Genomic DNA, 23,959 nt, shown 5'->3' on the forward strand with positions numbered 1-23,959 from the left:
TGGATCGGATTTGAAAAAATCGGATTTGTGCTGTTCACACTGTCATACCATGATCGGATATGGGTCGCATAGGGTCAAAAAATTCAGATTTGATGCGCTTTCACCTGCAGTGTGAACGTAGCCTTAGAGTTTATGTTTAAACTCAAGATTTTTTAATATGCTTTTTGGAATCGGTCAGTTAGTAATTGTTAACTGACCATGAATATGAATGTGAGCGGCATAAATGGCTTTCTATCTCTGTCTGTAGTGACAGATTAACGACCAAACATACATTCTCAGTGATGGGTACATAAGGGTGTCCATAAGTGCAACACGACACCCTATGCCGCAGGTGGATGATGGATTTTGTAATCGTATCACCAGACCTGCGGCCATATGCTCTGGACACTCGGATAAAGAGAGGGGCTGAGCTGTCAACTGATCACCACCTGGTGGTGAGTTGGATCAGGTGGTGGGTGAGGATGCAGGACAGACTTGGTGCAACTAAACGTATAGTGAGGGTGCGCTGGGAATGCCTGGCAGAGGCTGCGAGATCTTCAACACATACCTCTGGCAGAGTTTCAACAGCATTCTGAGGGAGACTGAGGACGTTGAGTCTGAATGGACCATGTTCAGCACCTCCACTGCCAAAGCTGCTGCAGACAGGCAGCAAGGTGGTTGGTGGTTGGTGCCTTGCGGCCGCAAGGTGGTTGGCACCTGTCATGGTAACCCCTTAACCAAATGGTGGACACCAGAGGTGAAGGGAGCTACCCGGCTGAAGAAGGAGTCCTATTGGGCTTGGTTAGCCTATGGGACTTTGGAGGCAGCTGATAGTTACCAAAAGGCCAAGTGGAACACAGCTTGGGCAGTAGCTGAAGCAAAAACCTAGGTGTGGGAGAAGTTCGTGGGAGGCCATGGAAAAAGACTTTTAGGCTGCCTTGAAGAGATTCCGGCAAACCATCAGGCAACTCAGGATGGGAAAGTGGTGCTTTACCTGCACTGTGAATAGTGAGGGTCGAGCACTGCTGACTTCAACTGAGGTGAACAAGATGGAACAAGATCGTGAATGCAAGCGGCAGAAATGAGCTTCCTCCACAGGGTGGCTGGCCTCTCCCTTAGAGATAGCATTCAGCCATCCAGGAGAGGCTCAGAGTAGAGCCACTGCTCCTCCACATTGAAAGGAGCCAGCTGAGGTAGTTCGGGCATCTGAAAAGGATGCCTCCTGGGCACAGTGTTCCAGGCATGTCTTACTGGGAGGAGGCCCCAGGGTAGACCCAGGACAGGAGAGATTATATCTCTCAGCAGGCCTGGGACCGCCTTGGTGTTGGAGGAGGTGGCTGGGAAGAGGGAAGTCTGGGCTTCTCTGATTAGGCTACTGCCCCCGCGACCTGGTACCAGATAAGCAGAAGAAGACTGATGGATGGATGGATGGAGGATGGATGGATGGATGGATGGATGGATGGATCAGACTTTGTGGGATGTCAGTGTTTTCCTTCTTCTCATATTGTTCCACTTTCCAGCCTCCATTGTAAAATAATTAAAACAAGCAAAACCACCGAAAGTGTTTTTAGAATAAAATAAAAGGTTTTGGGGGTGGAGAGATTAGGAAAAGAGAAAAGATAAGTAAATATCTTTATACAGAGAGAAATCTGGCCAAGTTATAGAGAAAGAACAGAATTCCATTTGAGGATTCAATGCAGTAATCCCTCTTTTTTCATTCACAACCCCTACTGTCTCTCCATCTCTGGTCCATAGCACGACAGAGCTGCTGTCATTAATTTTGTAGAATGGAGTGAAGATGAGAGAGGCAATTTTCACAGCCACATATATGGAGCAAGGCCCACTTTCATCTCTCCCAGACAAAAACACAAAGATACTATCTGTTATGCCTGAAACCCATTTCTTTGTAACATTAGGGGCTGAAATGGGGTCCTTCAAAAGACCCGTGGGTCTGGAATCATAAAAAGTCTATGTGGCACTGACTGATTCACCTTCACCTTAGTGTTTTGAATCACCATCTACTAAGGAGAAACTGAGCACAGTGATGAGCAAGATGGTTCCAGTGAAAAAGACTATATTGACTGTTTTGAAGCAATTCTTCATAAGTCAACAAATAAAATTCTTTGAAGTAAATTTCAGTAAGCAGCACACTGCACTGAATTAGAATCAGAATACTTTATTAATCTCAGAGAAAATTATGTGGTCACAGTTGCTCCAAGACAGTAAGAACATATAATAACTAGGGATGGGTACCGGTTCTGACATAAACGGTAGTAACCAGACTGAAAAGCAGCTCACATTCCGGTGCTTTTTTTTTCCTGAGATGTCATACACTTTGGATTCCAGCCAATCATTTTACCTTTGCGAGCGTAGTAGGCGGGCCCAGGTACGTACGTTCTTTTAGAGCAGAGCTACAGATTAAAAACACCCAAAGTGAAGCGGTCAAAGTCTGGCTGTACTTCACAGCAAAAGATGCAAACTCAGCAGCCTGCAACAAGTGCTTTAAGGTGATACTGTGATACTGTCAAAGGAGGTAACACCTCGAATCCAATGAAACACCTGGCGACGTATAACATTTTGTTAAAAGCTGAGAAATGCGCCGTATTTGATAGCTTGCTGCGAGACCTCACACCGAGCACATCTAATGCGCGTGGGTTGCCTGTTATCTGACCCGGAGTTAGCAACATCCCCCAAGAACCCGAAGAGGAGAGTTCTGGCTCCTAGCCCTGCCAGTGTAGCAGAAATGATGACGGATGATGATGCAGCAGCAGCCGTTCTTCGTGAGTAGCTTAATGTTGTTCGTGTGTAATTTACGTTGAGTAGGCTAACCACGTTATTACATTAATGCATGTAAGGTGAACTAGCAAACATCATCATAGCTACATGCGGCTGTCTTCTTGTTTGATGGCAGATACTCCCTTCACCCTGGCCAAAAAGGCTAAAATGACCAAAGAAAAAGTGGAAAACAGTTACACATGAGAGGTTTTTGGACAAAGTTTGTGTTTTTTCCATTGTTTAAGCACTGCTTCCAGCCAAGAGTGATACCATATATGCCCCATAGCTGCAGAAAAGGCTAACATTGTTATCTTTTTACAAAAAACAGCTGAACATGAGAGGTTTTTGGACCAATTTTGTGTTCTTCATTCTTTAAGCACCGGTTCGAGCACCGTTTAAGCACCAGTTTGGTACTGGTATAGGATAAAACCTAAACAATACCCATCTCTAATAATAACAAGTTAAAGTACCAATTAAACCATACAGTATTTATTACACTATTACCAAATATTACAAAACAGCTCTAATAAATACAAAAAGCTCTGAAATATAAATATCCCTCTCTGTTACAAAAAATTGAATATAGTTGGGGCTAATTTGTTGGCAGTTAAAAATACAGTTTAACTTCTGATGAAATTCTCAAGTCGACTTTTAAGTCATTAATTAATCCATCTAAATTCCAAATAAAAAACACCGACAAACGTTTTGAATGCCAAACCAAGACTATGTACAGCTATATCAATTTACAAACTATTATTGACTAAAATGATGTTCAAGTACAATTTCAGTTTTTGTTTTTATTGCAACACATGTAGTTACTCTCATGTACAACAGATAGGGATTAAAGGAAAAAAAATAGTGTCCGTGCTAGAAGAGGAATCATTTCCTTAATTTCCTGTGTTTACACATACACGCACGTGCGCACACACACACACACACACACGCACGCACGCACGCACGCACGCACGCACGCACACACACACACACACACACACACACACACACACACACACTACTTTTAACTCCAAAGCATCTACTGAACAAGTTGTGCATCCTGAGTAGCTGCATGTGACTGTTCAGACAACATCTGTGTTTCTGAACCAGTGAGCTCACATCACTCCACCCCACAAAACTGTCCATCACCCTGTATACAGCCAACATTAGCAGAATTGTCTGAAAGTCACTGTAGGTGGCATGAAGCTAATCTGTACCTGAAGCCTGAAGTATAGAGCACGAAGCGGAAGGGTGATAAAACCTTTTGGTCCTCCTGTATGTTGGTGTAATAGCAGATATCATGTCTTTCCTTTGCATGTGTCCTGCAATGGTTCCATCCCAAGCCTCCCTGTTGTTATTTTGTTGACTTTGTTCTCCAGCTTCACTCTTTTCTCTATACCACTTTAATTTTAAGCCACCTCTGTACACATTTGCACACTTCTTTGTTTCCACTCTTTTCATCCTAATTCATTTTCACTTTAATGTCTCTTTTAAATCCAGTTTTGCTGCTGGGAGCAGCAGACATGCTTTTGGGGGGCAACATAATCCACACAGAAGTTCCAATTCACTCTGTCAGATTGTCAGTATTGTCTCCATAAAGACTGAAAATAAAAACACAGGCAGTGGTCTCAAAGCATCTCTGTATAGTCTCCTCAGCATTCTGTTGTTACTGGGATTGCACCAGCAGTTGTGGACATAAAGAACAATTCTTCCTCGTCTTTTCTTCTTGCTCTTGCCAGGGTGTCTGAATTCTCTTACACAGTGAAAACTAGCTAATGCTTGCTTTAACCTTGAGCGGGGGTAGTGAGAAGGCAATCTGCAAGCACTCACAGACTGTCTGTCTACCTGCGTGGAGATGATTTGTCATAGGCAGTGTCAAAAACTTGTGATACAACCGGTTGGTGGGCTACTCTTGCTTATGTGGTTGGTCTGTTGGCTGGATGTAGAAAAATGTAAAGATGAAAGACAGAATTTAAAACTGATTGTTAAAACAATAAAAAACAAAACAAAAAAACACCCACAGTCACTGTCTGTACTTTTGATGCTGTATTTTTTATTTTTGATCTATTTTTTTGTACTTCTCCCATTCTTGTTGAACTCCAGCGTTTCTCCCTTCCCTGTTCTGGGCCAATTGTGAACCAGTCAGCATTTGACTGGTGATATACACGTCGAGCAACTTGCGTTTTGGATTCTGAGGGATAGCTTAAGAGTGCAGGAAATTTACGGAAATCTGTATGCAGCTGGACGTGTTTGCAGGACCATAAACTACATTTGAGTTCACAGTCAAGTCTGCATTGTTGTTTTCCTGCCATGACACACATGGCACGCTCATAGAAACTTTCTCTCTCCTTGTTAACAATCCTAGTTTGTCCATCTTGCCTAACATTCCCCATTATTATCGACAAAAGCACTGGCCAGAGCTTTCTCTTCCTCAGTCATCTTCCTTTTTGAAAAACTCCAAGATCCAAAAGTGGCCAATAGCATGCTGTTGTGGGAGTTATGGCATATGCCAATGCTGCAATGGTCAGCCATTTAGTCAGCCAATAAGCAAGCTGTTTGATCCTGCTGCTGCAGTGTTCAACCATTGTCTATGCATGCTAACTGTATGCCTCTTAGCTTTTTGCCTAAGAATTATACACAAAGATTTTTTTTTTAAAGAAGAAGAAAACAGACTAACACACATTAACTTCTTAAAGAGGCAGGCTGCCATTTCCAACTCTGTTTTAGACCAAACTTCAAATTTGCAAAGAAAATACATATTTTAAGATTTCTCCATGTTAAGCCAAAAGTTAAAAAATTTAATTTATTTAAAAGCCCTCTTTCTTGCTATTTTCCAGACATTTCAGCTGCACCTCACAGCCCTGATCAATGGATAAAAATCACAATTAGTTTTTTTTTCTGAAAAAAGTCTAAATAAATATCATTTAATATGCATTCCTTGGAAAAATGTACTTGCAGTATATTTTCATATATTTCCTTCTTAGGTTTTCAATTTAAAATCCTTAAAGGCTGATTTAAGCAATAGTGAATGTTTTGATAAATCAGTGACTGATGAAAGCATTTTGTTTTTAACGGTGTCTATATGAACCTAGCCAACATCTTTGTTTAGCTGAGTTTGTAGTAAGCTGTTTCCTCCGATGCTCCTTAGTCATTTAGTAAGATTAGAAGAACATGCATGGCACACTCTTTATGATGCATATCAACTCTCCTCAAACTGTGAAAAATCATTGTGGTGCATTTAACATGTATGTATGTATTAGGTTTGTTTAATTTGCTTTTTCATCTGAATGTCCTATTATTAACATTCAAAATAAATACCAATAAAATCCTGGCTTCAGTGACAGCTGTATAAGTTTTGCTTTAGTTTCTATAGAAATGTATTTTTATTTATTACATGTACACATGATTTTGAACATAAAAAATAAGGAGAAAATACTTTACGGCAATATGATGACATACAAAAAAACACAAGCCTTAAATCAATATATGGCAGGTTTAGAAGCAATAATGTTGTTCCCTGGGAGGGGAAAAAAGACTGCAAAAGAATGGCTTTTCCTTGAAGCCAGCTCTATTTCCACTGCTGGGAACACTGCTGATTCTGCGCTGTGTTCCACATGGCTGCCCTCCTTCACCAAGCTGACAGCCACAAAAATGAGTGTTTACTGCTCTCCGGCAGAGCAAGATAAACTCACAGATGGGCCTCTCCACTCCAACAGGTCGAGAGGAGGCACCTCAGCATGGTAGAAGCTGGATGAAGATGAAGGGGGGCCTAGGTGATACAGAGTTGAAGGGAGTAGGAAGGCGACACAGATAGGTGGGTTTAGAAAGTGGCAACTGGCAACATTGGCACCAGTTCAACATCAATTGTTGTTCAATCAGGTTCTCACCAACACATTGCATAAATGCTTGCTCTGCTCTGAGGTCAACCTTATCTGCCATGTAGTTAATTTAAGTTTTAAAATACATCACCACTGTCACACTGCGTCACAAATGCCTTATAAGACATATCCTGTATCAGTTACAGGTGACTTTGTATTTTTCTACGTAAATATACACCCAAGCAACAACAAAATCCCAAACAAACAAAACCAGGAAACAAGTTAACTTTCCAAGATATCTTTGTCATTTACAGTATGTTCAAATTAACTTCATCTGATGATGTGTACCTTAAATCCTTTTCAGATAGTCAGTTATATGTTACATCATCTGGGGACTCATCACCACTGGTAAGCCTGGAAATGGAAACGAAGCTTCTAATGTGGCTAATGTTTTAAAAAAGTAATGTAATGTGTGTGTGAATGGGTGAATGACTGAATGTAGTGTAAAGCGCTTTGGGGTCCTATGGACTAGAAAAGCGCTATACAAATGCAGGCCATTTACCATTTACAGCCATTATCCACAAATGGCGAGAACATGGAACAGTGCTGAACCTTGCCAGGAGTGAACGGCCGACCAAAATTACGCCAAGAGTGCAACAACATCCAAATAACTGCATGCCTCACTTGCCTTAGTTAAGGTCAGTGTTAATGACTCCACCATATGAAAGAGACTGGGCAAAAATAATCTGCATGGCAGAGCTCCAAGACAAAAGCTACTGCTGAGCAAAAGGAACATAAAGACTCGTCTCAGTTTTGCTAGAAAACACCCAACACTTTGGGGAAAATATTATGTGGACTGATGAAACGGAAGTTGAACGTTTTGGAAGGTGTGTGTCCCATTACATCTGGAGTAAAAGTAACACAACATTTCAGAAAAGGACCATCATACCAACAGTAAAATATGGTGGTGGTATTAAATTAATGCATGGTGGAACTTGATTAATGAAAACATTCTTGGCAAATGCTTTCGCTTTCGTCCGTCTTGCGCCGGTCCAAGAATTTCACCTCTAGCGGCACAATACGGGGCTGTTTTGCTGCCTCAGGACCTGGAAGACATGCTGTGGTAAATGGCACCATGAATTATGCTGTCTACCCAAACAACCTGAAGAATGTCCAGTCGTCTGTTTGTGACCTCAAGCTGAAGCGCACTTGGGTTCTGCAGCAGGAACAATGACCCAGAACACACCAGCAAGTCCACCTCTGAATGGTTTAAGAAAAACTTTAGAAAAAACTTTGGAGTGCCCTAGTCAAAGTCCAGACCTGAATCTATTTGGGATGCCTTGGCATGACCGCAAAAAGGTAGTTCATGCTCAAACCTTCCAATTTGGCTAAATTACAGCAATTTTGCAAAGATGAGTGGGCCAAAATTCCTCCACAGCACTGACAAAGGCTGATTGCCAGTTATCACACTTGATTGCAGTTGTTGCTGCTATTGTTATTAGGTTAGGTGGCAATCCCTTTTTCACACAGGGCCATGTAGGTTTGGATTTTTCCCCTTAATAATAAACACCCTCATTTAAAAACTGAATTTTGTGTTTAGTTGTGTTATCTTTATCTAACATTTAAATTTGTTTGATGATTTGAAACATTTATGTGTGACAAACGTACAAACAAAATAGGAAAGCAGGAAGGGGACAAACACACTTTCACACCACTGTAGATAGATGTTCATGAACGGAGTCTGAAGCAGACCGTTTTTATTACTGTGGTCAATGTAAAAACTCTAAATTAATTATAAACTTAAACAAAACAAGTTTAGAACGTAAGAATATTCTAACTTTTAAATAAAAGTAATACGCCCAGTATTCTCAGTCTTATGTTTCCTGTTCAGACACAGGTGTTTGACAGGTGAATCAAACAATACAAAAGGTGTGTCTCAAAATTAAATTCCCCTTCTACTTAGTGCTTAATGTGTTTCCATTTAACTTCAGTATTAAATATGAAACAGTCTCAACATGCAACAACACAAAATGCTGTCAATGTATAAAATAATAAATATTTCTAAGAAAGCAGTTTACTTTGATGACAGAGTCTTTCTACTCTCCTGCAGGCTCCCAGCTGCAGAGCATCACACCTCTTTTAGGACCATTTGCAAACCTTCAAACAGAGAAAGAGGCAAATCTGTTACGTTTACTGGGATGAGCAGCAAACGTTCAAGGTTGAGGGGTGGCTGTAGCTCAGGAGGTAGAGCAGATCATCTTATAATTGGACAGTTGGTGGTTTAATCCCTGTTTGCTTCACTTTGCATGCTAAATATCCTTAGGTGAGATACTCCCGAGTCTGTTTCTCCATCAAAGAGTGAATGTTAGATAGAAAGCACTTACAGATAGAAAAAAGTGAATGAGGCATGTTGTATAAAGCACTCTGAGTGCTGACATAGAGTAGAAGAATAATATATATCTATATCTATATACATATATAAGAACCAGTCTGAGATTAAGGCCTTTATACACTGGATATGTGAAATATATTATTATATGATTTTTCATGCACAATATTTTGTGCATGAAAAATCTGAAATTGGGACTTCTTGATCCTGCTCTTCACAATGAATGCATTATTTAGCGGGATAAATTTGCAGGTAAAATTAAAATTTGAATAATCAGATCTGACCAATCAGACAATCTGACCAATCAGCTACAGTGCACGTGTTGCTAAATGCAACAAACAACAAATGCAAGACAAAAGTTCAAACTGTCATCCTGAAATATGTACAAAAGTGGTCGTGGTATAAGTTCTCCCCGCTGCTGCCATCTCCTATCTTGTTTTGATGAACTCGGAATGTCCACTTTCTAAGGATACTTTTTTTGGAAGTAGTGTAAGTAAGTAATGCTTTCGGTGTGTATAGAGGTTACACGACATGTTCGGATCTGAAAAATTCAGAATTTCACGTTGGTTTTTTTTGCAGTGTGTTCAGTGTACCCTTAAGAGGTAATAGATATGCACAGATGAGCAAGCTCTGTAATATGTTTTAGAGTAATATGTCCCACAGGTTCTGTGAGTGAAGGTTAAGATGGTTGTTTTCAGTCCTGGAGTGTGGCTCTTCTCTATCATTCCATCACAATAGCACCATCGATTACTAAGCCAATAAACCGTGTGTGAAATTTCTCCCTCTATTCCCTTCGTAACTGCAGGATGTAGCAGACAGCTGATCTTTCTTCTTTCAGCTTGTTTAACATGCAGTTAAACAAGCTGAAAGAAGAAGCTGTACAACTGACCTTTGTGTAATTCTGAAGTTAACAATCAGATAAATGGTTACATATAGCAGGAAAAATTCTAAGGTTTTTTTAATTTTAGTTTTTTTTATGAATCTCCTGATGTTCTGAATCTGGTTCATTTATATTTTGTTTAGTTAGGAGAAGTTTTTCTTGTGAAACATTAGCGCTAAGTGGCATTATGAAAGGTTGAAATGGAACCCAGCAGTCTGGGTTCAGTAATTTGCGCAAGAATAGTTTAATTTATGTGGAGAAGCCAGGTATGGACCTGCTCCTTAGCTAGCTAGTTAGCTAGCTAGATCATTCCATACTGTAGCATTCTTTGATTCTTTGTGTTATGGTTATAAAATGGATGACCAGAATAGGACCAGCTTTAACCTGAAACTATCACAGAGGGGATGGTAGTGGTGGTAGGGTGCCTTAGAGAGCTACACTCAGATGTGCTTGTAGCTGTTCGAGGAATCACGCAGCCTGACAAGTGTGAAATTTGAGTAAAGCCAGTGAAGTGAAACGAAAAGGACTGTTGACATCCAGAGAGTAGAGAGAGCCCAGATGAAACACAGGTGCTGTAAAAGACCTTTGAACTTAAGAAGGAAAGGGACACTGGCAGCAACAAGGGTACTCAGGAGGAAAATAAGTCTTACACCTGCCAGAATTGAGGCCATCCTTGCTTTCCCACGTGCAATTTTTAATCAGTAAAGTGCGAGAGAAAGATAGCCACAGGGATTAATCGCAGAAAAACAAACAAACAAGCAGGCTGTATGTTTAGGGGTGAATTTAACTATCATTTCAAAGCCATTAGAGGAGGGTGTTTAGAAGTGGAATGAAAAGTGGCGGTATCTCACTTTGGTGTGATTAAAATACTCCCCCACTAAGCAATCTGCATATCAGAGCAGTGACCAGAATAATTCAAATATTTGAATTTGGTTCAAAGCGTGGGCGGCATGTGAGAACCGCTTTTGAATCACCAGGAGTAAAAATCCTTCATTTGCCTTTTGTCTAAGAAGAAGAACTCGTAACTGTCCCATGCGTCTTATCAAGGTGTCAGACAAAACCTGGGCAGAACTACACAATGATTTCCGCAACACATAGAAGATAACTGACAGCAGACAAACGTTGATCCAGTTTGAGATGGGCATGCAATCTTGTCCCCTTGAGTCCCTCTTCTTGCTGTGACAGGCAGCCACACAGAATGGCGATAACAAAAAAGTGAATGCAGAGCTGGGAAACCCTGCTGCAGTCTGTGTGGATACATTTCTCTCAGCAGTATGCTGGTTGTGAACAAGCACATCTGAAAATCGAGAAAAGATGATGCTGGTATGACAGATTCACCAGCACTGACAACTTGTACAAATATAGAGTCAAAAGACAGCAGCAGTGCATAGCTGCTGCCTGTAGCCTTTTGTAAAATGACAACCTGAATGGCTTTCTGGTATCATTTTCATATGCTGTTTTTTACCATGTTGTCTGCATAAGATTTAACAGATGAAGAAATGTTTTTGAGTAGCTGACGGTATAGTTGATTCACAATCATACACATTTATTTTTTGATAGATTTTTTACAATTTAAAGTGAATGTTAGATACAATGTTATTTTTGTTTGTTTGGTTGGTTGTTTATTAATGTTGTTAGACAGACCCTGTTAGATTTTGTTACAAAAAAAGCTCTGAAACACGTTAAAGCCTTTGCACAGTGTTTATGCATTTGGAAACTGCTTTTCAGTCAGTCTGCACTCAGTCGGACCCCCTTCAGTTAACACAAACGTGTGTAGTAATGTTCATGATGTCCTAAAGTCTATAAACTCAATTAACGTTACACTACTGTCACACTTATTTTTGATGTAAACTACTCAAAAATTGTGTATGCCAAATTCAACTGAGAGCTCTAAATGCAGCTTCATGACTTTTACCTGCCTTATTAGCAGTGAAAGCAATAAAGCTTTAATTCAAGCAGATAAGAAAAGTTCCACTAAGATATAATAATGCTGCATAAATATGTATATGTGTATTTTATAAATACATAATCAATATACAAAGACTTTTGATGGCAAAGGTTTCACTGTGTTACAGTATTACTTCTTTATTCCATCTGGCTGAAACTAACCAGAAGCATGTATTTACATTCACAAAAAATTGCAGAGCTCTACTTCAGCTGTGATGAAAACATTCTTAATTCATGCCAGCAAAGTTCTGGGTCTAACTCAAGAAAGCAAACACAATTACCAAATCAATTATGTTCCGCTGATTACTCTTGATTTATAATTACTGAGCTCAGGGCCCACTCTGCTTTTCAGCATTAATTCAATAAGCTTGTGTGCACGGCAAACTGCTTTGCACTCAGTCTGAGTTGATTGGCTTGATTGGCGGTTGGCAGGCTGTTGGCAGGTTCAGGTCCATGTCCTTTATTGCCTGTCTAACAAACAAGAAGGCCCATACTTATACAGTTGGACTGGCAATCTGAGATAGCAGAAGTTTACACAGTGGGAGTGCTGGAAACAGAAGCTACTTTGCACTGGTGAGATGAGCAGTGAGAAAAGCAAGACAAAAGACACAGCTCTGAAAACAAACTATGGTAGGAATGGCTTTCTATCAGTTCTTTTTTGGACTAGCACATTATAGGCAGGCAGAGAGTTGTCAATAGTGTGTGTGTGTGTGTGTATATATATATATATATATATATATATATATATATATATATATATATATATATATATATATATATATATATATATATATATATATATGAGAGAGAGAGAGAGAGAGAGAGTCCTCCTCAAAGACAAGTCACAGGAGTCACAGGAGGACAGAAGTATATCACAATTTGAAAGGAGAGCAACAATAGATCAGTTACAGACTGAATAAATAATTCAGTCTGCAGCATCAGCAAAGCAGATTTTTATGAAGCCTCAGAAGACAAGGTGACACCTGCAAGGAAAAATCACTCTGTCAACTTCATGTAACTCAAAATGTGATTTTTTTCACATGACATTACTCTGTCAAAAAATAAGCATTTTAATAAAAGGAAATTTTTAACTCACAAAGTTGAAAAGAGGACAAATAAGTCTTTCAAGGACTGCAAGTCCTTGTCCCAGTGTGAACAACTCACCCAGGAGGCATTCACGAGGCATATATCAGATACCCAAACCACCTCAACTGGCTTCTTTCGATTTGGAGGACCAGCAACTGTACTCTTGAGTCCCTTGAGTCCAGGGTGGCTGGCCTCTCCATCTCTAAGTGAGAGGCCAGCCACCCTTCGGAGGAAGCCCATTTCCACCGCTTGTATCCACAATCTCGCTATTTTGGTCACTACCCACAGCTAGAGACCATAGGTGAAGGTAGCAACATAGATCGACTGGTAAATTTAGAGCTTCTCTTTTCTAACCAAACACAATGCTGAAATAGCCCAAAAAGTGTGACACCTTAAGAAGCTGATCGTAGACAACATTTTTACAAATGACATTGAAAATAAGACTGTAAGTGGACTCCTGATTAACGACATAAGTGACCATCTTCCAATTTTTACAATCTATGATAGGAATTACAAGATCAATAAAATGGACAGTAAAAAAGAGTACAGGCGAGTAAGAACAGAAGAAAGAATGAATGCATTTAAAAAAGATTTATTGAAAGAGAACTGGGGTGAAGTATATCAGGAACATGACGTTAATAGTGCGTATAATGAATTCCTTAGAATATTTACATTACTGTACAATACCAACTGTCCAATAAAGCAATATAGTAGGAAACATAAATATATGAGCTGTCCATGGATAACAAAAGGTCTGCAAAATGCATGTATAAAGAAAAATGCTCTATACAGAGATTTCTTAAGAAAGAGAACTAAAGATTCTGAAATCAGATACAAAAGATATAAAAATAGGTTAACTAATATACTTAGATATAGTAAAAAGGAATACTATATGAAGCAATTAGATATAAATAGAAATAATAATAAAAGATTATGGGAAATACTGAACAGTGTTATAAAATGTGGGACTGGACAAAAGAGCTATCCCAAGTATTTCATTTGTAATGACCATGAAGAATATAATATGGATGTTGTGGCAAATAGTCTCAATGAATTCTTTGTAACTGCTGGACCAAATTTAGCAAGAACAATCACTCATCCTGGGAAAGCACAGGAAAAACCGGATACACTGATAGACAGAAATCCATATTCTATGTTTCTCACAGACGTTGATGAAAATGAAGTTTTTGAGATTGTTAAAAAATGTAAAAATCAGAAATCTTTGGATTGTAATGATATTGATATGATAATGGTTAAAAGAGTCATTGAGGCTATTATAAAACCATTTACATACATCTGTAATTTATCATTTCAAACTGGTCGATTTCCAGACAGAATGAAAATAGCTAAAGTTATACCTCTATACAAATCTGGCAACAAACACCATTTCACAAACTACAGGCCTGTCTCTTTACTACCTCAATTCTCAAAAATTCTTGAAAAACTGTTTAAAAACCGACTGGAAAAATTTATAGATAAACATAAACTACTCACGAGAGTCAATAGGGTTTCAGATCAAGCAGATCAACATCATCGGCACTATTAGATTCAATAGAATACATCACAAATTCCATAGACAAAAAGCAATATGTGGCTGGGTTATTCATAGACTTGACACAATAGATCATGATATATTAATAAGAAAACTGGAATGTTATGGTGTCAGAGGGGTAGCTTTAGATTGGGTCCGGAGTTATTTAATGACAGGAAGCAGTTTGTGAAAATAAATGGTGGTTGCTCCTTATGTATGGACATTGCTTGTGGTGTACCCCAAGGGTCAGTTTTGGGTCCAAAATTCTTCAACTTGTACATTAACGACATCTGTAAAGTGTCCAAAGTATTAAAAATGGTTCTCTTTGCTGACGATACAAACATCTTCTACTCTGGTGATGATCTGCAGAATTTATTGGAGGATATGACTAATGAAATAAGTAAAGTGAAGTTCTGGCTTGATAAAAATAAATTATCATTAAATTTGAATAAATCTAAACTGATGTTATTTGGAAATAGTAGTTTAAATACAAATGCAAAGATTCAAATAAATGGTGTTGATATTGAAAGAGTCAGTGAAAATAAATTTCTGGGGGTAATAACAGATGAAAAACTTAACTGGAGAGCTCACGTAAGATATATTCATTCCATAGTAACACGAAGCATTGCAATACTCAACAAGGCAAAGCAGGAATTAGACAGAACATTACTTCATATTCTCTACTGTTCACTGGTTTCACCATACTTAAGCCATTGTGCAGAGGTCTGGGGCAACAACTATAAAACCACATTACATTCACGTTTTACTCTTCAAAAAAAAAGCAGTTCGAATCATCCACAGTGCAGGTTACAGGAACATACAGACTCACTATTTTTGCACTGAAATATTGATATCTTGTGAAATTCCAAACAGCACAAATTCTATTCAAAGCAAAAAATAATGAACTGCCAGGTAATACTCAGAGTATGTTTTTTTGTTTTTTGGTTTTTTTTGAACGAAGGAAGCTATAATTTAAGGGGTTTTTGTAACTTCATAACAGGGAAGGTACGTACTACAAGAAAAGGCTTTTGTGTTTCTGTTCATGGAGTGAAACTGTGGAACAGTCTGAATATGGAATTGAAGCAATGTCCAAACATAAAACTGTTCAAAAAGAGTTATAAAAATATGATCTTCTCGAACTACAAAGAAAGGAAACATATTGAAATTAAGTGAATGTCTCTATTTAAAAAAAATTATGATGTGATATTGTAGTATATAGTATATATTATATCAGAAATCTGTTGACTATTCTTATTACAGATTATATCGTGAGGAAGCTGACTAAATATTAACTTATGGTAAAGGGATGGGATTAAATAAGTGTGTACTTCTTCCCACTCCCTTTCAACATGTAAATGAATCAGAACAGTAGCAATATTGAAATGTATTGACTTTTGTATAGTATTTTTTTCTCTCTTATTTTAAATGTACCTGTATACTGTTTACATGTTTGAAATAAATTAACAATCAATCAGTCAAGTTGTTCTGACTTCTATCTTCTGTCAACATCTCACACATACACACACACAGCACTCACAGCAAGGCAATGGAGACATTACGGTGAGTGATGGGCCACACCAGGCTCTCTACTCCACCACCTGTGCACATTAGAGACAACTCCATTTGCTCAGCACACCTCAGCAACACTCCTATAGTGAAAAAATACATGTACAGCAAAGAATTTGGATTCCACAATTCTGACAGTTAAAAGTCAATGTGTATATGTTCTGTTCTTTTTTATTGTCATCTTTTGTAAAGATGTTTTAGTCCAATATCATCTTGTTTCATCCACCAGACTAAGCATTGTCAGCTTCATTAGACACCTGAATGACAAGTTCATATATCCATACCGTGACTTGGTATTCTTCTTACACAGACACCCTGCTGCTGGCTCATCTAAAGTCTGCATGCATTTCTAGCTGCCTGACCACATCAGTATATTGACTTTGAGTACTTGCTATGGAGCAAGCCCCAAAAACACTCCTGGCTTCCATCACAGAAGAATCCTTCTACGTTAACGCCACAGAAATGCTTTTAGGACCAAATAGCTGCAAAACACTGGAACAGCCACATATTCAAAATGTGGGGCTTTCTTTAAAAAAACCTTCCCAACAAATACTTTTCTTTAATTTTCTTCTAAAGGTGAGTAAGTAGAAATTTAAGCAGTCACCTGACTCACTTGTCCCTGCACCAAAGTAATAATATTTTTTTACACCTACCTATTAATTTCTTTTACCTAATGTCCTATTGTGAAATTATATTCCCCCAATATTTACTGCTATAGATGCTATCTGTGATCGTTTCAGTCATCTCAAGTTTACTTAGAGCAGGATAAAGAAAACAGAATAAGTTTGCGGTGAAAGCTTTGTGCTTTACTTATAATGTATTTTGTGGACAGTCACAGTACCTGGTGGTTATGCTTAAGAATGTAATGATAGGTCAAAGTATGGCTAGTGCGTCATACCTTGGACTGACATGAGCTCGTTTTAATTATGATGCAGTGTACATGCTTCCAAAAATACATTTACATTTTTTACATTTGAAGAGAAAAATCTCATAAAATGACGAAATGGAGCCTAACAGGCAGTAAGTAATCAACAGTTCACAGCTATAGAGGAAACACAGGTGCCCAAACAGAAGTTAAGTAATGCTGCTGTTTTGTCTCAGTAAACACAAGAGCCTTAATGGGATTTCACGATTATCTTCCAAAGCTAGATACTGCAAATCTCCTACAGAGCCCTGAGTACAGGTAGTGAATGATAATGAAAACACAGGCACAGGCTGTAGAACTGGTCAAAAGACAAATTAAGTTGCAAACACTGCTCTATGGTCAAATTGTCTGTGTCCACTGAACAGGGAAAGAAATGTTACTTAGCCAAATTGGGACTGGAAAGAAATGCATGGCAAAGGAAAACCCTGAACACTTGTTCCCTACAATGAAGTGATCTGGTGCCTCCATGAAATATATATTATATCATAATTATATGCATATATGTATTTCATTAGGGTAGGTAAGGGTTACTTTCCAGAGTATTCTTGTGCCTTTGCTGCTATAAAAAAACATCCCAGAAATTTTGCTAAATATTCCATCTACACAGTTTGATAATAATATGCCCTATAAATACAATATACTGATTATCACAAGGATAATATCACAGTGAGACAATATGTAACAGACTGTAGATGTATCAAGTTTGCTCACGAAGTACTAGCAAGAGCTGCTATTTCACCAGTGTAGACATACACTCTGTTTTGTTTGTGTCTTTGTTTTTTTCAGCTCTGACAATACATGTATACACTCGGTTGGCCTCAAAGTCTTTTCTCATTTCTGTGTTATGTCTGTCATGTCTGCTCTGCTTTTCCTGAGAAAGATTAATTCTTGGATTTCTTACCTTGATATATTTATAATCATATTTGAATCATTTAAAGCTTTTCAGAAAAATATTTACCTTTTGCAGTTCTTCAGCAAATATCCACTAATGTCACTTGCCTGTTAATGATAGTTTAAATAAAAGACAAAACGCTAATGTCTGCAAAGTGATGTGACTTGACAGCTAATAAATAAACATTTGTGTAGAATTTAGTCTGGAGATTTAACTATGTAACAGGGAAATACTGCAAAAAGACTTATTTGTCCATGTTTGTCTTATCTTGAGTTTTTCCAGTAGAACACTGTGGGTCATCTCTCGGTCATTAGAACACCACATTAGAAGCTTCATTTAAAGTCCAGCTAGTGTTAGTGAGATGTGTTTAAGGGATGAGTAAAGTCCTCTGGATCTGTGCACTGTGCAATGATTCCCTTTAATTAAAGAGAGTACTGAGCCGACCAGAGGTCTCAAGGGAAAATCCACTGGTCACAGTCAGCTCAAAAAGTCAAACACTGTCACAAGCCAAAGATCTGCTGTAAAGCTCATTAATCTAGTGCAACCTATTTACTGTGAGCCCAAATCCCACCTTTAGGGATTTTGGCTGACCAGTATTCCTTATAATGATATTTGACCTAAAATTTTCAGGGAGATGTAGCGCCTCTCTTTTCACACTATTAAATCAGAAGTCCACCTAGTGCAAGGATGTCAAACTAATTATACATCATGGGTTGCATATATCCCACTTTGATATTAAGTGGACTAGAGCACTAAATCTCACTTTCCAATAAATGTAAAGTTTAAATACACATTTAGCTACAAACAGCTTTCTAATCTATCATATCACTCTATGTCACCCTATGAATTAATTAACCGATATCAAATTCCTACTAATGACTGGACAAAGCCGAATTGAAAGACAACAGAGAGTTACTAATCACAACAGCAAAGGAACAAGCTCTGAGCACAAGATCCATAGAGCCTGGGGTCTACCACATCAGACAAGACCCCAGGTGCAGGCTGTGTAAAGATGCCCCTGAGACAATCCAGCACATAACAGCACAGTGCAAGATACTAGCAAGCAGGGCATACATGGAACCCCATAACCAAGTGGCCGAGATAGTATACAGAAACATCTGTGTTGAATATGGCCTGGAAGTCCCGAGGTCAAAATGGGAGAATCCTCTATGGTGGTTGAGAATGACAGAACTAACATCCTGTGGGACTTTGTGATACAGACAAACAAGCTGGCAAAGATTCTGTGCAGGACCCTCAAGCTCTTCCAACTCAGGCCCTTTTGTAGAGGGTCCGAGCTGAAAGGATAAAGACGGCCCGCTCTGCAGTCGGTTGTATTACAAGCTCCATTCTGTCTGACATCACAGGTTAAGTTTATTGCTTTTGCTTTTATGTCATACCAGGAGGTAGGAATATACCATCCCTGATCTGGTGGGCTGCATTTCAAGTGTCAAACCAAATCTGACCTCATATAAAACACACCTGACACCTTGCTGCTGCAACCTTTGCACACCCAAGTCTTTACACTTCTAAATAAAATTCATAAAGTCAATTTCTCCAGCAGTCATTCTGTCTAATTCTGTGTTGAACAACACAGAACACAGTTGGAGTCTAACAGAAATTTATGCTTCTAACAAGCGGCTTCTTTTACAGATATAAAATGAACATCAACTGTGTATTGTAAGAACACCTGGACACCAAAAGCTAGACTGAACAGACTTCTTGTATTCAAACTCTTACTCCTTTGTTTAGTGTAACACTTTAGTAGTTAAAGCAGATCAGAATCAAAGCAAGAACACTCATAAGAAATATTTTTTAACATTTCTTCACAGACTGAAGAAAACCAATGAAATATTACTAAAACTGAATTAGATTTTAAGTTTGATGACACAGAATGCAGGACACATAAGCTACTGAACAAAAGATAAGCTTTAATAACTGATTTGCAGATTTATTTGAAACAAGAATCCAGAATACAGACATGAAAGAGGAAAGGAACAGAAAGAAACAGAAAACAATTAGTGATGACCAGTGATGGGAATAACGATGTTACTAACGGCGTTACTTTTTTCAGTAATGAGTAATCTAACTAATTACTATTCCTATCGTTACAACGCTGTTACAGTTACTAACAAGAAAATGCGGTCAGTTACTATTTTTCAACAAACAGACGGTTGAAGCTGTGTTCAGTTTATGTCATCTTATATCAGTTGCACGGAAGTAGCTGTAAGTAATCTGGGCGCTACAGCTTTAACCAGCTGCGTGCGCTCCTGCGGACGGTGATCACGATCACTGTCTAGCACAGAGGTTCCCAAACTTTTTTTGCTAGGCCCCTCTTTGTTTTACAAAAAAAATGTTCGCCCCCTACGCGCGCACACACGCACACAAAAACACATCCTCCAACCACACACACCCATATTTTGCTCCATTGCGGTTTATTTCACACCTCAAACATTTGGTGAACAATTAAGCAAATACAAGTAATCTGTAATAAAATAAACTACTAACTCTTTTACGCTACGTCCACACCTACACGGGTATTTTTGAAAACGCAGCAGTTTCGTCCACACGTAAACGGCGTTTCGAATCACCAAAAACTGAGATTAAAAAAAGCTGAGTAGTTGGTCATTACAACAAGTGTTTGTGAACTAAAAATCAAGAATGTGGGATACTGTTTGTCCGTGATTTGAAGAGCCCAGCGCTGCTCCTGACGAAGGGAAAACCAATTCTGCAGGGAGACCTACCTCGGCACTTGTGCAGGTGAAACCAAAGGGAAGATATGCTTCACCATATTTTCTAGTCTTTGGCTTAGAATGAAGTTGGTTTGGAAACATATTCAGCTATGCTTCATCTCCTGCTTTGCGTTTGTGTGGGCGCCCCGTGCTAGCAGTGTCCAAGCGTTGTTTTTCTCCCCCCCCTTTTCATACGCGCCACCCCTGCAATGGCTCTGCGGGCCCCCCCTAGGGGGCAGGCCCCACACTTTGGGAAGATCTGGTCTAGCACAACACACAACACAGACTGATTTCAAAATTACCGGTCATTTCTAAGATTTTAGAAAAGGTTGTGGCTAAGAAGCTTATAGCTGTTCTAGATGAATACAGCGTTCTGGATAAATTCCAATCCCGTTAAATTCAGGATCCAGTTTAAGGTTTTGACCTTGACTTTCAGGGCCCTGCATGGACAAGCACCAACATATATAAGTGAACTTTTGCATCCATGCATTCCCAGCAGGTCCCTGAGGTCATGTGACCAGGGCTTGCTTGCTGTCCAGCACACGAGGCTGAAAACAAAAGGCGACAAAGCTTTTGGAACTGTGGCCCCCAGATTGTGGAACTCTCTCCCTTTGAGCCTGAGATCTGTGGACTCAGTGGTCGCTTTTAAAAAACAGCTAAAAACCCATCTTTTTAAACTTGCTTTTAGTTGATTTTTATTTTTAGGTTTTAGCTTCTGTGAAGCACTTTGTGATTTTTATCTTGAAAGGTGGTATATAAATAAAGTTTTACTTACTTTTACTTACTTACCTGGAGCTAAGGGGGCAAAACAATCGTGTGAGTGCTGCTGTTTGACTGAGGAAGAATAAAGTAGTCGTGGTAAGCCAGTCACACGACCACTTAAAGACAAAGCAACAAGATGATATATTCCAGTTTTTAAATTGTGTTGATAGGCCACGTAAAACCACAGTCATGATAAACAATATATACGTGGAGTTTTTACTGTCTAAGGACAGCGCTAGCAAGCACTCTCTGCTTATGACCAACCCCCCCCCCAAAAAAAAAAAAAAAACAGGGGAAGTTTTAGGAGTGACAGAGAGAGAGAGAGAGAGAGAGAAGAGAGAGAGAGAGAGAGAGAGAGAGAGAGAGGGAGAGAGAGAAAGGGAGAGCAAGTTTTGAGTTGTGAGAAATTTGTAACATTTAGCATGTTTGGAGTGTGTAGTTAATGTGTTGTCTTGTAGTTAGTGTGTAGTGTTGTGGATAGTTTTGTGTTGTGTGTCAGAACAATGAGGCGACTGCTGTCTCCAGGTAGAAACAGGAGTGATACACCTGCTGCTGTCAGACCTGCAGGTATCAGGCTGTGACGTTCTCCTTTATAGTGGACAGAAATAATTTTTTTGGAGTGGCACAAATAATTTGTGTGGCATCTTATTGAATGCAGAACAGCTGATTGTTCTGTAAATACTTTGAAATGGTTATTTAAAAAATCAAGGTAAAAGGTAAATGGATGCAAATAACTTTGTTGTTTGCAAAACTTGTGCATAGGATTTTAAAATTAACAATTTATATTTGCATTTAAAGTTATCAAATATGATTCATTAAACATGTTTGTGGTTGTTACAGTAAAAGTACTTTTTCTACTCGGATTTTATGTTTTTTGTCTGATTTTAGATCAATTGTGGTAATACAGTATGTCAAAAATGAAAACATAACTGTAAATTCAGACACGTGAGGCTGTGCTGATGATACCAAACAAGGCTAAGTAAATAATTTTTAAAGGTAAAATGTGGAGGGAAAATCAAAAGTAGTTAAAAATGGCCAACCCAAAGAGGGTTAAACAATTTTTTTTAAAGTAACGCAATAGTTACTTTTCAAGTAATTAATTACTTTTAGAATATTGTAACTCAGTTACTAACTCAGTTACTTTTTTGAAGAAGTAACAAGTAACTATAATTAATTACTTTTTCAAAGTAACTTGCCCAACACTGGTGATGACATACAAAACGGGAATAAGATGCAGGTGAAAGTAATCAACAGGTGTCAACAGACAGGAAGCAAAACTAACACAGGACAAAATCTTATTCTCAAAGTAAAACAGAGAAAAACAAGAGAGTAACACTTAACAAGAGAACACAGGGTGTCAAAAGTATAAACACAACCCAAAGACATGCATTTAGTGGGGTTAATCTTTGCTCTCTCTGTGGTAGAGTATCACTTCCTGCTCATGTTCAAACACACAGTCATGTTTTTGTGCAGCTTATCTGTGTAGCCAGTTTAATTAAACTTTAACTTAAAATTTAACTTACAGATAGATTACTTTTTGTTTCATAGTGAGTGTAATCTTCACGTGCTTCATCTGAAGCATACTCTGTGTATTTACTGTGTCTTTAGCGATTTGCTAGCTTAGCTTAGCTCTTAGCCAACTCTCTAGCAGCATGGCCTCTTCATCTGTCCCTCCTGCACTTTCCTGCTCATTGTCCTAGCGGTCATCCTTTGACCGCTAGCTCTCCCCCAGCAGATTGTCACGAACAGGATGGCTGGCTGATGGTGAAGAGGCAGCATAGTCTTAAACAGAAGCCCCTAGTACACCACCAACCTGTTCATGTGTCTAGCCGTTTTTCCCCACTCAGCGACACACCCACTGGGGATCAAACTCTGGTAATTGGTGATTCTGTTCTCAGACATGCGAAGCTAGAGACACTAGCAACCACAGCCAGTTGTCTTCCAGGGGCCAGAGCAGGTGGCATTAAGGGAAATTTAAAACTGTGGCTAAGGGTAAATGTAAATTCAGGAAAATTATAATTCACATTGGCAGTTATGACACCCAGTTGCGTCAATCAGAGGTCACTAAAATTAATTTTGAACCTGTGTCTAACTTTGCCAAAACAATATTGGAGTCTGTAGTTTTCTCTGGTCCCCTCTCCACTCGGACCAGGAGTGACATGTTTATTCGCATGTTCTCCTTAAATTGATGGCTGTCTGAGTGGTGTCCAAAAAACAACGTGGGCTTTATAGATAACTGGAAAACTTTCTGGAGGAAACCTGGTCTTGTTAGGAGACAAGGCATCCATCCTACTTTACACCGAGCAGCTCTCATTTCTAGAAATCTGGCCAAATATATTAAACCCTGCAAAACGTGACTATCCACAGTTGCAGTCTTACATGCCTCTCTGCAGCTTCTCTCCTCCCATTATCCCCCCAAACCCCCATCCCCTTAGACAAAATCTGGGATCAGACTGTGTTTTAACTAATGGAAAGGTTTCCACATTTATTTTGAAAATTTGACTAATTTTAATTTGGTAGAATTGTGTTCTTTGCTTGCTTTAACCCTTTCACGCATAGTGGTCACTATAGTGGACAGCTATTCAAAGGCTGTTTTCTTGTATTTGTATCAGAGTTGATGGTATACTTGCACATAAACCACTACACTGGACACTAATGTGTCTCTCCATACACATCAATTGTCCAC

At 38.9% G+C, this 23,959-nt stretch overlaps 1 protein-coding gene and 1 pseudogene across 1 annotated transcript in view; one reads left to right on the forward strand and one right to left on the reverse strand.

Moving 5' to 3' along the window:
* sez6b (seizure related 6 homolog b) overlaps positions 1-23,959 on the reverse strand; it is a 241,983-nt gene that overhangs the window by 185,169 nt on the left and 32,855 nt on the right. The gene's annotated exons all lie outside the window — the stretch shown is intronic.
* Positions 512-23,630, forward strand: LOC146618250 (uncharacterized; annotated as a pseudogene).

The sequence above is a fragment of the Diplotaxodon limnothrissa genome, linkage group LG14 (genome assembly GCF_057381915.1).
Source record: "Diplotaxodon limnothrissa isolate DT_005_m linkage group LG14, D_limnothrissa_male_GT1.1, whole genome shotgun sequence".
NCBI lineage: Eukaryota > Metazoa > Chordata > Actinopteri > Cichliformes > Cichlidae > Diplotaxodon > Diplotaxodon limnothrissa.